This window comes from Panthera onca, chromosome C2 (assembly GCF_046562875.1).
Source record: "Panthera onca isolate mPanOnc1 chromosome C2, mPanOnc1 haplotype 2, whole genome shotgun sequence".
NCBI classification, from domain to species: domain Eukaryota; kingdom Metazoa; phylum Chordata; class Mammalia; order Carnivora; family Felidae; genus Panthera; species Panthera onca.
The window spans coordinates 37426434-37445365 of NC_138347.1; the positions used below are offsets into that span (position 1 = coordinate 37426434).

At 33.4% G+C, this 18932-nt stretch overlaps 1 long non-coding RNA gene across 1 annotated transcript in view; it reads right to left on the reverse strand.

Annotated features, from left to right (window-relative positions):
- Positions 1-18932, reverse strand: part of LOC144617355 (uncharacterized) — a 117514-nt gene that overhangs the window by 43477 nt on the left and 55105 nt on the right. The gene's annotated exons all lie outside the window — the stretch shown is intronic.

Below are 18932 nucleotides of genomic sequence, written 5' to 3' on the forward strand. Positions count from 1 at the left end.
AAAATGATTTAACATCATAACAAAATGACAAATCAAAAGAAAAATAAAACATTTAATAGAGTCAACTTTACATATGAAGACAAAATAACATGATTAAATGATATTAGGGCTCTGGAATGAAACACAGTGCCCCAAGTAATATCCTTTAAGTACTGGATATATTGTTTGAATATTATAAAATAATTCCCTGAATTTTATGACTTAAAGATTCCTGCTAAAATTCAAATACCAAAATCTGGAAAAAAATTATTAATAAACGATATATGCCCCAAGAGTATGAACAAAGCAGTTATTATTTTATGAATTTCCTAGAGAAAAAAAAAATTCCTGATAAAGCTGATCATAGCACAAAAGAGCTATGATTAAAAAAGAATATTTGAGGGGTATAGTGTGATAAAAGGACTAGAGAGTATGCCACAGTGAAGAGTCCTGAGAACATGGGAGTAATGACTGAGGAGAGAAACACCAAAGAGAATGGTTACCTCAACAAAGGCAGTAGTTATTTAATGTGGATCATGATTTCTGCATAAATGTACAAGAGATCTGTGTTTTCATATTTTTTTAGGAATATACTACTACGTGAAGTACTGAGCTGTACAGTGAAATACTCAGTAGTTTAATATATTCAACATTCTCCAAGTGCAAAATACTACTATTGAGTAACTTAATTCCACTAATATTGTGGGTAATAGATTAATGAAACCTTTTATCTTTCTTCATGAGAATTTGACCTTAGGTTAATTTTCCTAACTCTATTCCCCTGGCAACTTGATCAAGTGGTATATCCTCTATGTTTCCAAGCAACAAAAATTATGATTAAAAAAAACCTCTGTTGGCAAATTTCATCTGGACTCAGAGATCTAAAAACACTTGATAAGAAGTCATAACTTCAGACTTCCCTGAGTATGACGATTCTAGGCATGTCTCTTGAGATGACTCTAGAAACTATGTCTATGAGACTTTAACAAAAGATATTGGCTCCTGTGGAACATGAAGCTTTAACCTCCCATCAGATTCTGCACCCATCTTGTGTACATCTCCTCTTCTTGCAAGTAAGCAGTACAGGCCACTGAAACATGCAGAGGAGGAATGATTGATGTTTCCCTGCTAGGAAACTGTATTTTTCATCTGAGATCCTTCTTAGTGGCTTGGTATCAAATGTGGTGTGTGAGAGTCTTAGAACCTGTATATTACTTGATTCTGCAAAATTCCCTTAATGGGTGTTGCACTCCACAGGTGTACCAAAAAAATACGGTATGCTAATAAAATGTGAGCAGCTCTTCACTATTTTGAACTTGATCATCTGCAAAGACCCTATTTCCAAATAAGGTTACATTCACAGAACTGTGGTACTGAGGATTAGAATTTCAACATCTTTTGGGGAAACACAATTCAACTCATAACAGAAAAATAGCCTTGCAGGGCTAAAATCATAAAGGTCTACTAAATAAGTTGCTTAGTTAATTAAGTGGAGCATCTCTGAATTTCATTAGGTATTAAGTTAGAAGTAGTATAGAAACAGAAGATGCTTCCTTTCACCACCACCACCACCACAGTGTTCTTCTGTCAAGAGCCAAGTGATTTCCTCACATGAAGAAATGAAAATGAATTTAAAAAGAAATACTTCCATCCCTTTCTTACCCTTCAAAAGCTATTCCAATACAATTTCAAGACCTTAAATTCAATAAACATGGAAAATACTGAATCAGGAAACTGCAAAAAGCAGAATATTTCAGAAAAAAATCTGCAATAATTTGTGAGAAGTGTACATACAAGTACAAAATAGTGATCTTTGTCACATATTCCATGAGTCAAGTCTTTGTTAGAATATATTTCTGATTTAGGCATTTGTTAAAACAGATACAGAGAAATGAGATGCAGTCCACTGCATGAAATCAATAAATACTTCAGAGGTGTAAAATAGAATGAAAATGTTAAAGTCAGCTTTATAGTAAAAAAACAAAAAACAAAAAACAAAAAAAACCACAAAAACATCAAAACTTATAGTATGACAAATAACATGGTTATTGTTAACATGGTTATTGTTATTGCTCATTACAATTCGCTTCTCAGAATACTAGAGGTTACTAGTTAAAAACCTAGTTTAACTCTCTTATTTAAGTTTCCAAAAGCTGTAAAGGAATTCTTCCAAAAAGCATCCAGATATATCTTTTAATCATATTTTCAGCCAGAATTTCACTTTTTTAAAAAAAGGCAATTATATTTGGCTATCAGAAATGCTATCTGAAATATATCCCTAACTTATTTGATGTTATATGTCATTTCTTTCCATTATGATATGCCATGGGGAAATATTTAGTGCCATGTTGAGTTCTCAGGAAAAATAAAATGAGCACACTTGGCAAAGTTCTGGGTTAATGATCTATGGGGTAAACATCCAAATCCCTCACATTAAGCAAACTATGTAAAATAACTTTGTAGTGAAATTTTAAAAACATGTTAATTTTTAAAATTTATGAAAATTACATGGGATACTACTCAATATTTATTAAATAAATCATTAAACTTTACAGTATGCTTGTGCCAAAGATCTACCTGCATAAAGTTGCTGAGCATGTTTGTCCCACATTGGGCTAGATTATCATCCTTCAGGAAACTCATATAGCTCCTTAAGTCAAAGCCCTATACAGATTTATGTTTCATTAAAGATATCCAATATGTCACATAAAGATATCACCTTGGACCCATATGTTATTAAAAAAATACCAAAATAGTTGCAGTTTTAAGCTTACATTTGTTTCCATATCCACAAAACTTATTTTAATCCTCTTTTTTTTTTTTCCATTTCTGAGATGTTTGACAAGGTTTACTATAGTATACTATGTCTTGATTCCTACCTTGAACTTGAAGTTAGAAGTTGCAATATAAACAGGGTAAGTCATTACATCTCTCCTAGGTTTATTGGGCTTATTATGCTTTGAAGCCTAACCAGGTTAGTCCTTTAGGCTCACATTAGCTTTCTTTACATGTTTGAATATGAACTTGCCTATGCCATTTTTTAAAATTAAATTCTGATTAATCCAAATAGCCTTTGCACTGGCATTCTGAAAATTCCAAAAACTATTCCCCAATTTAATCCATGTTTAAGTACCCGTGAGTGTTCTTGTATTCTATAAATGCCAGTGTGTAAGAGTACTTTCTCTTCTGGCAGAGGGATTAATATGGATCACATTTTAAATCCATTGTTCTAGGCCTTTCAAGAACATTATCTCTTTTAACTGCCATAACACACTTTAAGGAGGATATTAGAATTCACATAATCATGACTCTGATGCTTAAGAGAATTAGGTTAATCTCTCAGATCACAAATCTAGTGGTGAACTGTCACTCACGGATGGTTTGTGTCACTTTGCCTGTCCCATGAAGCTGTACATGTCTGCCATTAATTAGCTATGTCATCATAGTAAAGTCATAAAACCAATAAGAATCTCATTTTCTTTATTTGTAAGATAAAGGCAGAGGAATGGGTAGCTGCTACCTTGTAAAATTCTGATACATGCAGAGGCCATATCATCTATTACCTAAAATGAAGCATTTTTGAGAGTGAAAGGGCACTGCTAATTATTATTCCAGAGAATAGACACACATGGGTGGGCAAGGTGGTTCTCCTCAATAAACTTCTAACTGGTATGTTCTCATGCACTTTTAATCCAGGTCAATACATTTTCTATAGAATAATTCTTTGTGGTTCCTCCCTCACAATAGATAGTAAATTTATAAATGCAAGAACCTTTCTAATTTGCTTTCCCGTTTATTCCTAGAATATAGCACAAGTGCTTGGAATTTATTAGACAATAGACAACTTTTCTTAATATACAAAAGAGTGACTAGATGAGTCTATGACTGTTTGGGTAAGTGAATTAATGGTTGGAGGAAGAAAGTAAAAAAAAAAAGAGAACAGCTGTTAGCCAAGTATAACTATGTAATACAGAATTTCTAAGTAACACAGAGGGCTAAGTAGGAAAACATTAGACTTTAGTATATATTGGTAGAATCTACTCCAGAGAATTCCTACACTATCTTAGCTTATCTAACGTAGCTGTGATTTTTCATAATAGCCAGTGTCAGCCCTTAGATTTAAGCATATAGAACTCATTAGTTCAGTGATAGTTAATATCAGAACTTGAATCTCCTCATAACCTCCTTGTCTAAAAATCTTTCCAATAAACAACATGCTCAAAACTGGTAACAATGCTGTACACCCATTCTAGAAATATGCTAATGAACATAGTTGTGCTTAATAGTTCCTGGAAAAGAGGGGTGCCTGAGTGGCGAAGTCAGTTAAGCAACCGAACTCAGTTCAGGTCATGATCTCATGGTTTGTGAGTTCGAACACCGCATCAGGCTCTGTGCTGACAGGTCAAACCCTGGAGCCTGCTTCAGATTCTGTGTTTCCCTTTCTCTCTTCCCCTCCCCTGCTCACTTGCTCATGTGCTCTCTCTCTCTCTCTCTCAAAAATAAATAAACATTAAAAAAAATTTCCTGGGAAAAGATTCTTGGGTTGTCAATGATTTGGGAAACAATTGTAATTTAAAGTCAATTGAATAAATAAGGTTTAAAATTTCACATATAAAATGATCACACCTATTTGATAATATGATTGATAAAAAAAATCTTACAAATGTTTAATAGCCCCTCTGGGAGATGGAAATCTATTTTTTCTACCCTCCACCTGTGTGTGTGTGTGTGTGTGTGTGTGTGTGTGTGTGTGTGCATGTGTGTTCACACATATTCATTCATTCATTCATTCATTCATCATTTATTTCAAACATTTCCAGGGATGTAATCACTTTCAGTAGCCCTTTAGTCATGGTGTTTTCCTGGGGCAAACTGCAGCCCAGATTTCATCTCTGAGAGGTGACCTCTGGCCTGGGCTCTATCTCTGAGGGACCACAACCTCCTGGCCTTGATCTCTGAGGGGTGGCCACACAGCCTGCAAACCCAGCCAGAAGAAAAAATTTCTTTCTGACCCACAAACAACAAGCTGCTCTCCACTTTCAGCTGCAAACCATGGCAAAATCCATATATGGTCTTTTATATGGCTAGAGGTTACTAGTTAAAAACCAATTTGAGTCTTTTCTTTAAGCTTCTAAAAACTGTTAAGAAAGTATTCCAAAAATAATCCAAATATAGTTTTTAATAATATAGTCAGCTAAAATTGCATATATAGATATATGTGCATATGCATTTATAGGTAGAGATATAGATATATTCCTCTGTAGTCTTCAGACTTTCTACCTAAAAATAATTTGAAAATAAATTAGGAGTGTTTCTTAATAAGATACATAGAACCTGAATGATCTAAGTCTTTAAGATTTATCACCCTAAAATGATTAAATATTAATTTCTCTACCAATTACTGAAGTTTAAGAAACTCTAAGTGAGATTTTTTTCCCTACTTCATTCCTGAGCTTTCATATTTGGATTGCAGAAGTTTAAGTATATGGATAAATATCTAGGAAAACCTTGGACTTATGAATACATACAGAAAAACTCCTAAGTTTATATTTGACTTTCATTTCATTGGGAAAATATCAAAGTTAGTAATCTTTTAAATATGTGAAGTAGTAACTCAATTATCTCAAATCATAAGACAACCATCCCAGAGCACATCAAACTTTAATGTGGATCAATATATTCCAAAATATATAAAATATTATGAAAACTAAAAATATTTATTATTTCTGGGATTAATCAATGAAGAATAAAAGGTACATTTACCTAATAAGTAAGTAGGAGCAATTTGGAAAAAAAATAGAGAATGAGGATTTAAATATAAGCCTCAATTGCTACAAACCCTGTGGACCCAATATGGGTTCTATTATTGAAAGTACTAAAGCCGGTCTATGATACATATTTCATGAAATTCACCTTTAGGCTACCCATCTGTAATGATATCCCAGTGTTGTCATCCATTGTCCTTGTCTGTAATACAGGTGAGTGAAGCTAAGAGATTATTCATGATAGAAAGGAGAACCTAGCATTAAAGTAAAATGTAAAAACAAAAGAGCAAAACAAACAAACAAACAAAAACCCCAAAAGCTGATGTAAATGGTTCTTTTCTATAGCTTAGGAATATTCTCCTCAGGTTAAAAACTATTTTTAATACATTGCAACTAGGAGAATTTGTCTTATAATTAACTAGCTTGGGAAATGAAGGGATCAAGGGATTTTCATGTCCCCTGTGTGCAAAGTTGCTTTTCAGTTTATAACTTTTTAGTCAACATCCTCATGTCTCGCTCAAACCCTAACAGCTGACACTATGAAGTAGATCCTAATGTTTTCCTTTTTCCAAGGGAAAGTCATCTCATGTTCTTGATTGCAAGAGATTCCATAGATGAGCAAATAAATAAGCTAATAGCCTTTAAATCATCTGACATGTTAAGAAGGATATCATGCAAATCCAAAGTATTATTACTTTGAAAGGCATTAAATCTCAGAAAAAAATAATTATAACTGTTTTCAAGACATTTCCTTAATGGTGTATATCTCTTATCACACAGAGTATTTCTACTTGCGGTGCCAAAAGGAGCCATCATTGTTAAAAGACTGGTGATTAATACAGAATGTTGAAAGTATATAAAAATTCGTGTATTTTATTAAAACCATTAATGTTTTCATTAGAAACTTTTCTCCTGTATAAGTTTGACTAAAGTAAGTTAATTTAATACCTTTAAATAACCAGTTCACATGCTAATTAATGTGTTGGTATGTTTTCCCAAAATTTTCACTGTTCTCTATGCTTGCATTTGATTCACTGCCCCAGAAAACTGTGTGTTACTAACAACTACTCCTTGAGTATCATACCCAACTGAAACAATATGGATATGAAACTTTAGAAGATCTAAAATCCAATACATGCTAGTTTAAACATTCACCATTACGATCTTCTGAAGAAATAAATATATAAAAAACAAATATCAATGCCAAATAACTGAGCTTCAAAATAGGTTTCTTTCAACTGTCACACTGAATTAGACAGGGAATAAGACAGTTTGAATAACTAGGTTGAAACCTTTTAAATAATTTTAACCCTGGCATGCCAGTGAAGACATTGATTGCTGTACATTAATGAAAGCTTTGATTCTCTGACCAAATAACAATCTATTTTTTCTTCTTCCTAAACTTAATCTTATGGATAGACTGCAAAAGCAGGTATAAAGAGTATACATTCTGTCAAGAATGTCACTTTGTATAAAGGAAAAGTACTAGCCAGCCCATCAATTTCAAAATAGTCTCATTCCCTGGTCTGCTGACATCTCTTAAAAAGAAAAAATAAATAAACAGGTTTTTGTTTTTTAAAAAAAAGGATGGAAGAAAAAAAAGAAGAAATGTTGATGAAACCCATCAAGAGAATGTATTTGACACCACAGAATAAGAATAAAAACTTAAAAAATAATTGCTATGCCTTCTTGTGTGAGCCCAGAGAAAAGGCATACTTGAGGAACAGAATATATAGATTGCTTCTACAAGGAAAGCCTACCAATTTTTTTAAAGTACTGATTCAAAAATTGCTGTGATTTTAGCCCAATCTCAATTACAGTGCCATAAATTGATGCCCAGCATCATTATGCCATTTTCTTCCTTAAGTATACTCAAAGAAGCAACAATACTGAATAGAGGGGAGTTTTAAAAATTACTATTTGCTACACAGTGTATAGCAAATAGACTTGACTGAAAATTTTATTTCATAAGGATAAATAAAACCTATTATATGTCCTGAAATCCTACATAAAAATAGAAAAATATGTTTACCTTAATTTCATTCATTGCCATGATTTTCCCACCAGTTTTGGAAATTTACTGCATGTGTATATGTATGTTATATATATACATACATAAACACATGAATATAAATACAATGTATGCTTGATTGGCACTTGGCATCCATTCCTCTCAACCTTTCAGTACTGTAAAATCTGTAAAACAACATATTGCAGACCTCAGACTTCTTCAAAGCTAGAAGAATGGATTCAAATTAGATTCTACAATGAGAGGCATTTGTTCAAATTGTTGCTGATGAGTTGAGCTACAGATAATTTCTCTGCGGTAGTTACTAGAAGCCAGGAAATTCACAGAGATGTAAATATTGAGGGCTCTAGATCCCAGCTTCAAGAGAATCTTGAGGCAGTTGAAGCAGATTCTGTCTGTGTCACAACCACTAGCCATCAGCTTCATGAGTGACAGATGAAGAAGCAGAAGAAGCAGTGTCTTCTTCTTTGGATTAAAACTAATGATGGGTATTGAGGAGGGCACCTTTTGGGATGAGCACTGGGTGTTGTATGGAAACCAATTTGACAATAAACTTCATATATTGAAAAAAAAATTAAAAAATAACAAAAAAAAAACCCCACAAATTCCATAAACTTAAAAAAAAAATAAAACTAAAGTGTTAGTATACATTTGACATCACTAATCCTTTGGTACCCACTTTACTTTTATTCTCCAGACTTTCCAGTAATGTGCAAGTATGGAATGCCTTCCATTAAGTTCTTTCTTTGAAAAAAGAATGTTTCCTATTTCCTGAAGCATCATCCTGGATGATAACACAAATAGGGGAAAGTAAAATTCTCCCAAGATACGCCATGGAAGACTGTGTGGAATCTTCCATTAATTTCATCTCAATACTATACTCCCCTCCTTACACTATGTGCTTGAAAAATATCTTTCTTCTGCAGAGACTTTTGAAACGAAAGGGGAAAAATGCTATTCTGAGAGTGAACTCCATACACATATCAGTGATAAAAGCTTTGAATCCTCAGTGGAACAGGTAGAGTGTGGGGATTGAAGACTTTAATTTTAAAGTTGAGAGCATTTCCATTTTGCAGAGATAAAGAATTTAATTAATCGTTGAGTCTCTTCATTCTCTTGTTTTGGAAAATCATGAAATTGCACAGTACATGGATATTTTGTTTGCCCTGACTCTAATTCTATGGAGACATGTCTTTCCTTGATTTGACAATTTTGTAAACCCATGTGGATAAAGTATGCTTGAATTCAGTGTCTGATTTCAGTGTCTTGGTGATGGATCCTTGACCTTGGCCTGAATATTCAGGGAGCTTTATTACCCTGGCCAGCAGTATGGTTCAAGTGTCCATCCAGTCAGAGTCCTTCGTTAGATTAGAATCTATGATATCTTTTTAATGGTAACAAAAGCTATAAAACCTACTAAAGTTTGACTCCCAGGGTTACCCTGTATTTGTGTGGAGAGACTATGTCTGTGAATTAACTCATGCTAAGATGAGAAAAATCAAGAGTAGGAGAAAAAGAAGCAGTCCTAAAAATATTGTTTGAATCTCTGTATCCAAGTATTATTGGAGGGAATTTGCACTGTATACTTTGTAGTAACACAAATATGTAAGCTTTCAATTTGTTTTTTAGCTTAGGTTTAAACTAGCACTTGCAATACTGAAACTCAATGGGTCGTGATAGGTGAAAACTCTGAAACCACTATTTTATTGTATTGTTTATATTTTCTTTTCTTTTCTATTTTATTTTAGAGAGAGGGAGCATGAGCAGGGGTAAAAGGCAGAGGGAGAGAGCTAAAAAATCTTAAGCAGGCTTCACGCTCAGCACAGAGCCCAACTTGGGGCTTGATCCCAAGACCCTGGGATCATGATCTGAGCCAAAATTAAGAGTTGGACACTCAACTGACAAAGCTACCCAGGTGCCTCAGAAGCCACTATAAATAAGTGGCTTAAGATGTAAAACTAAGTGTTCTGCTTGTTAATATATACGCATATGAGTTTTTGCAGAATTTTATTAACATTGTTCTTTCTCTAGAAAAGTGATTTTTCTTTGTCTTATTTTATTTTGTTCTTAACTATGTTTTTTTTTTTTCTCCCATAGAAAACACTGCTTGGGCTTGGAAAGTTTGTGTGTATACTTGAGACAGAAAGTTTTGCTTATAGAGCAATTATGAACAGACTCAAAAGAGTAGTCTGTAGGCAAAAAGTGGAACTCCAAGAAGATAGGACATGCAGGATAAGCCATATCACCTTGAAAAAATCTGGTCTTTTCAAAATGGTATTTTGGAGAGAAAGAAAATTCATTATGAAGCCATCCAAAGTTAGCAATGTTGCTCTCAGAATGGTTATATCTAACAGAAATTATAATATACTATATTATCCATCTGTTTTAACCTCTCCAAATGATTTGTAAAATCTTACGACATTTTAAGGCCTTATCTTAGCTATCACTGTAGCTAAGTAGAGCTCTAGAAAGATAAACAGAAATGCAACAAAACTATAAACATAACGAGAGATGCCAAAATTCCCAGTAAACAATCACATATATAGTAAGCTCACAGGAAAAGTAGACATTTCGCTAGATTCAGAACTCAGCTTGACACTACAGATGATAATCAGGGTCTGCGGGTGGATCATTTTTTACTTCTCTGAGTATCACAGAAATATTTTTGAAGAGAGAGATTTAGTAAAATGACTTCCTAAAATTAAAAATAAAATAGAGACCACTACACACTTACCAGATGGGTAAATTTAAAAATATTGACAACACCAAAATGCTGGCAAGGATGCAGAGAAACTGGATCATTCATACATTGCTGGTGGAAATGTAAAATTGTACCATCAGTCTGATACAGTCTGTAGTTTCTTATAAAACTACACATGTGACTATCACAGGACTCAGTAATTGCACCCTTGAAAGCATCATTGCAGAAAAATTACGTGTACAAAACCTGTACACAAATATTAATAGTAGCTTTGCTTGCAACATCCCCAAACTGGAATCAACCCTTAAGTCCTTCAATGTGATAATGGTTAAACTACAGTATATCCATAGTAGGAAATACTACTTAACAACATAGAGAAACAAACTTGATAATATGCAACAAGTTGGATAAATCTCCAGAGAATTATGCTGAGTAAAAAATGCCATTATCAAAAGTTTACATAGAGTAAACATTTACATACATATAACATTTTGAAATTACAAATACTAAAATGTAGGACAGATTAGTAGTTGACAGGGTTAAGAACTGAGTGAAGGTAAAAGAGACTGAAGTGAGATGGGTGTGGTTACAAAAGGGTGTTAAGGTGTTGAAACTACTCAGAATCTTGATATACAACTTACACAGAGTGGAAAAATTGTATAAAGTTATATAGAACTGTCTCTTATACACACACACACATTCAAAGAGCAAAAATAAAACTAGGATATTTTTAATAACATGGGTGGAATTAATCAATGTCAATGTTCTGGTGTGATACTGTACTATAGTTTTGCAAAATGTTACCACTGGGAAAAACTGAGTGGGGAAAGTGTACAAGAATCTTTCTATATGACATGCTACAACTACATGTGAATCAGCAATTATCTCAGTAACAATATCAATTGAAAAAAACTTTCTGGATCCATAAAAAAAGGGGGGGGCTTGTGTCTGTCATGTAGACAGTAATAGGGATGCAACTTCATTTTAAAATTATAGGCAGGTAAACACTAGAGGCAAATTTGCAAGTCACTTTTAATCCTTTCTGGAACAAAGTAGCTTTTGACTTGAATTGAACAGCTTGTGACTTAATTAAGTATATAATACATTTTATTAAATAACGTATCTTGTGATGTGCTTTGTGTGTTTATTTATTTTCTTCTCTGAAATTCTAAGTTTTTCCATATCTGTTCTCAGGTAAATTCTTTAAAAGATGCCTACTTTATAACTAATAAATTGGAAGGATTACTTGATTCTTTATGTCTCCAGCTCAATCACGCAGTATCAGAGAAACAAGCTAAATAACTATTCTAATTTATTTTAAAAATCTCATTAATTCATATAGTAAAACAACAACAATAACAACAACAACATACACTATCAACTTGGTATATTTTTAAATTCAGAATATTACATTATTGTGGTAAAGTCTGGAAAACTCTTTTTCTGAATATTTTTAATTATCCAAGACTACTTCTCTTTTAAGTTTTACTCGTAGAACAACAGAACAAGAAACAAAAGAAAACAAGAAAACATTTCTATTCTTATTCTTATTCAATAATTTTTCTCATTTTTCCTTACTAACACTTTAAAATTGAAACTAAATTCAAAATAAATCAAGCACTGCACTTTATGTTTTTTTTAATAATATCAATTGTACTTTTACCTTCTCAATAAATCGTTCTCTGATCATCTCAATTAAAAGCAATCCTTTCTAACTTGGGAGGTTTCTAGTTTATATAACTAAATATCTTATTTGAAACTTAAAATTAAACTTCATTTATCAGTAATCTTACATACAGCATCTGAGTTTGGACAGGTATTAGATCTAATTATTTCTTGGTTTCTTTAATTTTCCAATTTACCCAATGAGTTCTATTCCATAGGAGGTCACTAAATAAATGTTGATTAATATTGTAACAAAATTCATCTAAGCAATATAAGAAATAGAAATACTTCAAATGACATATCTGATAAAGGGTTAGTATCCAAAATATATAAAGAACTTATACAACTCAACACACACACACAAACAGTCCAATGAAAAAACAGGCAGAAGACATGAACAGATATTTCTCCAAAGAAGACACACAGATGATCAACAGACACATGAAAAGATGCTCAACATCACTTATCATCACGGAAAGCCAAATTAAAACCACAGAGAGATACCACCTTATACCTGTCTGAATCACTAAGATCAAAAACACAACAAATAATAGGTGTTGGCAAGGATACAGAGAAAAAGGAACTTTTTTGCACTGTTGGTGGGAATGGAAACTGGTGTAGCCACCGTGGAAAACAGTATGGAGGTTTCTCAAAAAACTAAAAATAGAATTACCACATAATCCAGTAAATCTCCTACCACAAATTTACCCCAAGAATAATAAAACACCAACTGGAAAAGATATACATACCCCTATGTTTATTGCAGCACTATTTATAGTAGCCAAATTATGGAAGCAGCCCAAATGTTCATTGATAGATGAATGGATAAGAAGTGGTGTGTGTGTGTGTGTGTGTGTGTGTGTGTGTGTGTGTGTGTCTGTAATGGAATTTTATTCAACCATAAAAAAGAATGAAATCTTACCAATTCGCAACAATGGATGTATCTAGAGAATATAATACTAAGTGAAATAAGTCAGTCAGAGAGGGACAAATACTATATGATTTCATTCATACTGGAATTCAAAAGAAAGAAATCAAAAGAAAGAAAACAGAAAAACCAAAAAAAAATCTTTACTATAGAGAACATATTGGTGGTTATCAGAGGAGAGGCAGAGAGGGGATGGGTGAAATAGGTTAAAGGGATTAAAAGTACACTTATATTGAGCACTGAGTAATGTATGGAATTGTTGAATCATTATACTGCATACCTAAGACTAATATAACACTGTATGTTAACTATACTGGAATTAAAATTTAAAAACAACAACAACAAAAACAACAACAAAAGACCAATGGGGGAAAGAAATAAAAATACTTAAATCTTCTTTAATAAAAAGTACTTGAATATAGATCATCTTTGCACTATTCCAGGCACATATTAAATTCTTATATTTAACATAGATAATCCATCTCCAGCTACAAATGCACAATTTATAATTATGCTTTGCAAGCAGCCACTCCAGCTAGAGACTGAACTTTCCATATGGGCTATCAAAAATCCCTTTTACTTCTCAAAAATTTCTGGGAGTAGATCTCTCTATATTTCAGGAAGTCCAAGGACACTCTTCCATTCTCTAGGGTACACGCAAGAAGATAAATGTAGAAGAGAAAGGGAAATGCCATTCCTAACACTGTGTCTCAAGCTGAGAAGAATTGGGAACATAGAGACCAATGTTTAAATTGTGACTAAGCTTTAAATGGTAGTCTTACTCTATTTTAGCATCATTAAAAAACTAAAAGTACTTGTCTATGATTCTGAGAGATGAAATCAATATTCATAACAGAATCTCCTTGGCAAAAATGCTTTCTTTATGTGTTTCAAACAACAGACTTTCATCAGAAATTCTAAAGCAGACCTTTGGTGATTTTGAGATTGCCTATACTAAATTCTTGCCAGAGTTTTATAATTCAGATTATGACAAACTGAAGGCTTATGACAAACAAAAGGCTCATGAATTTAAAAAATGATTAAATATTTTGAAAATAGTAATGCTAGACTAAAAGCTATACAATGTTTCAGAAAAGAGCAGCAACTACCAAGGAGAGTTTTCACTTGGACTGCTAAGTCTTGGCATAACACTTTTACAGAGAATGGTAATCATATACTATACTATCCACTGAAAATTCATTGAGAGTCAGTGGGATGGAATTTTAGTTGAATATCTGTAGAGGGGGAAAATACCATTTAAGATGAGAAATATGTATATATAAATATGTATATATATTTACCTGAAGGTATTTCTAGGGTTGAAGTCTAAGACAACATGCTACACTGGGAATCTGAAAATTTGAAGAACTTGGACAGGGAGAGAAGCAAGAAAGGAAGAAATTACCCATTCTCTTGCAACCATTAATGCTTTCTAGAAAGATCTTGATCATTTTTTAGTGTTTCCCTCAGGTATGATTCCATGCAATTCCTTTGACTTTTTAAAGCCTCCTCTTGAACTGTCAGGTACATCCATTTCCTCTTTAAAATCTATTTTTAATATTTACTTTTATCTAATCATGTCAGTTTTTCCCTTTTAATCCTGAGGTCCTTGGAAGGATATATAACCCATGACAATATAAAACAGAGTGAGTGCCAGATAAGTCCCTTGTGGTTAAGTCACCTATTTTCACATGTTTTATTGCCTTGTACGCTTTATTAAATCAAATAATGTCTATGAAATGTTTCACACTGATGCCCCTCAATAAATGTTTAGTCTGATCATCCCTGCCACCAATATTAATTAAAGGGGCTTTGTAAGAACTGTTTACAAAATGTTTTGAAATGCACAGATTATAGTTGTATAAAATACATCACACAGATTAATATTTATTACCTGTTTAAAAATTTATATAGTAGCTATCACTTTAGAACATAGAGACTTTGACAAGGATACTATTTTTGCATTAGAATAAAATGGATAAGAAGAAAGAGTAACCTATTTACTAGGTCAGCCCATGCCCACAGATAAGAAATTCTATGAAACTAGGTAAATGTGACTTATAAAAAGACTTGGAATTTACTTTTAATAGTAGCACTCTGGTCCATTGTCCTGATTTTTTCACTAATCTTTAGTATCTGCTACCTCTAATATTTTTTTCACACTTAGAGTCAAAGGCACCCATTCACTTTGTTCTGACTCCTAAGACACCTCTGCCACCTCCTCCTTGGTCTATCACTCTGATACCAGGTTCCCTTCTGACTTCTGCCTAGATGTCTTCTCTTTTTGTGACATATGTATTCTGTTCCCCTATTATCCCTCTACATAAGTGCTACTGTCTTTTTACACATAATTCTTGGGTGGCAGATGTGTTTCAACTTAAAGTACATGATGCAAAGGAAACAATAAAACTAAAAGGCAACCGACAGAATGGGAAAAGATATTTGCAAATGACATATTGGACAAAGGGCTAGTATCCAAAATCTATAAAGAACTCACCAAACTCCACACCCAAAAAACAAATAATCCAGTGAAGAAATGGGCAGAAAACATGAATAGACACTTCTCTAAAGAAGACATCCAGATGGCCAACAGGCACATGAAAAGATGCACAACGTCACTCCTCATCAGGGAAATACAAATCAAAACCACACTCAGATACCACCTCATGCCAGTCAGAGTGGCTAAAATGAACAAATCAGGAGACTATAGATGCTGGAGAGGATGTGGAGAAACGGGAACCCTCTTGCACTGTTGGTGGCAATGCAAACTGGTGCAGCCGCTCTGGAAAACAGTGTGAAGTTCTTCAAAAAATTAACAATAGATCTACCCTATGACCCAGGAATAGCACTGCTGAGAATTTACCCAAGGGATACAGGAGTACTGATGCATAGGGACACTTGTATCCCAATGTTTATAGCAGCACTTTCAACAATAGCCAAATTATGGAAAAAGCCTAAGTGTCCATCAATTGATGAATGGATAAAGAAGTTGTGGTTTATATATACAATGGCGTACTACTTGGCAATGAGAAAGACTGAAATATGGCCTTTTGTAGCAACGTGGATGGAACTGGAGAGTGTTATGCTAAGTGAAATAAGTCACACAGAGAAAGACAGATACTGTATGTTTTCACTCTTATTGGAGCCTGAGAAACTCAACAGAAGACCATGGGGGAGGGGAAGGGGAAAAAAAAGCTAGAGAGGGAAGGAGGCAAACCATAAGAGACTCTTAAGAACTGAGAATAAATTGAGGATTGATGGGGGTGGGAGGGAGGGGAAGGTGGGTGATGGGCATTGAGGAGGGCACCTGTTGGGATGAGCAGTGGGTGTTGTACGGAAACCAATTTGACAATAAATTACATATTAAAAAAAATAAAAAAAAATACATGATGGTTTAAGAAATGAAATTCTGTTCCATTTGGTAATTGTACACATGGACAGAAATTTCAATGAGTAAGAAGTATTTTCTGTGGGTTTTCTAAAGACTATTCTAAGAAAAGTAATATACTCCAAGAATAGTTAAGTGCTGCCTTTCTTCTGTAGGGATATAACTCTGAGAAGACAAGAGTTAAGTACAGCATAGCAATTCCACTTTACATCAATAATCTTATCACAAATAATGAGCTCCATAAAATTTGCTTTTCTTTTCCATATGCACTTATGACTTTTTAAAGATTTTATGGAATGTCAAATTATTTTCCTGGGATCGGGACAGCAATCTCAGGGACTTCTAATAAAGGTAATTTTTAGTCTTAGAATACCTTCAATGACATGATGAAATGCCAAGAAAGCCTCAATGCTTTCTCAGAAACTAAATATTTTGAGATGATTTGTATATCTCCAAATGTTTAGGCATCATACGAAAAACAAATAATTAAACTGACTTCGTTGATTCTATTTTCTAATGGACATGAATTATTTAACCTATCCTGCATTATAACAGGTTTGAACAATATTATTTTCTGTTCGTGTGTGTGTGTGTGTGTGTGTGTGTGTGTGTGTGTGTGTGTCTGTTTGCCAAAGATGTTCTATTCTTTTCTGATCACCTGCCCATATTCTTTAGAGTATCATGTAATTCAAATAATATCCTGGTGACTTATTTTATGTTAATGAAACAGCATTTATCTAGTTCACTGGAGATGAGTCTGATCATATCTTAATATACAACATGCTTCTGTCATATAGAAAGTTATCAAAATTTATATTTAGGATCAGAAAACTCAGACATAGAGAAAAGTTTATTTAAAAAGGCTCTACTTAATAAAAATAGATTCCACCTCTACTCAGAAACTTCGAGGGAAGAAAAAGATGCCTGGAATAACACATTTGGTAATGGTTAAGGAATTAAGCAAATATTTCAGATGGTGATGTAAAAATTATCTAAATAGATGAACTTATTTTCTATTTCATGTTCCATTGAAGACTGCCATTTATCCTTACAATGTTGAAAATTTATATAATTTCTGTTCAAGATATGATCACATATGGTTATTTCTAAACCAATTCCCCCAAAGAAATTAGTATTAAAAGAATTCCTTCAAAGTAAATTCATTTAAGGGGTGCCTGGATGTCTCAGAGAATTGAGCATCTGTTTCTTGGTTTTGGCTCATGTTGTGATCTCATGGTTCCTGGGATGGAGCCCTGCATCAGGATCCACACTGACAGCTCAGAGACTTCTTGGGATTCTCTCTCTCCTCTCTCCCTCCCCAGCTCATGCACGTGGGCTTGTGCACTCTCTCCCTCTCTCAAAATAAACATTAAAAAAAAGGTAAGTTCATTTAAGTAACATCAACCAAGAATTTTACACCAATTCTGTTCATGGGTTTGATAATAACTATTATTGTCCTTAATTCTGATAAAGACTAGGAGTAATGGGTGAGTACATACCGATCTATATTATAGCATAAGTTTAAGGCAATTATGATGCCAAAAGGGACCAATTTACAATCAACATCTCAAATTATTGCTGTACAAATAGAGTAATTTTAATTCTTTGTCTTAACTCTAGCATATACAGAAAATGGATTTACTTTTCACTATTGGGGTCGATGAGAAAGGCCATATGAAGAAATTCAATCAGCCTCAGATTAACCATACTAAAAGTCTGTGATTCATTAATGGTTGACTCCAAGGTGAATTATCACTGATGCTTTAAATAAACCTTTTAAAATATAGTATTTTCATATCAGAAATTTAAATTCATTTTATTACTTCAGGAAAATAAAAGTGAGCAAATATAATTTATATCTTCAACTTTTTATTAATATCAGGCACCATTTTATTATAATCATGAAAGAGTTGTTATATAAAATTAAGCAATTGATTCATATGATAATATGAATGATAACATCTATCCTGTAGTAGATAATAAAAATTATTGAAGAATGAAGTCAATGATCTTTCAAACAGCACTTTGCAGGTTTCTTAAATTTAGTCTAGGGTGCGGTTTTTATTTTAATTTGTGTTTTTGCATCTCTACAAAGATGTGATAGCAATGAAATTTCACCCACACATAACAACATGTAGGTAAAGGTTAGAACTGTACTGTGTGATTTGAAGGAGTTCCATCCCTTCTACAAACAGTTGAGACGGTAATCATATTTGCACCCCTTGAATTCTGCATTCTAATCCATTTGTGCCCAGATACGTTGAATATTTACTTCTTCCCTTTTGCCATTATCTTACACTGATAAGTAACAATCTGCTTGAACCCAAGAAGCTAAAGCAGTCAAAACACCTGTACCTTTTAAAGAATTCTAATTGAACAATGATAACACCCTGAGCCCTCTACCAAATTATCAAGAGTTTATCAGCCACACTGTCAATAACTGCATGTGTTCTCTTTACCAGTTCCTGCACTTCAGA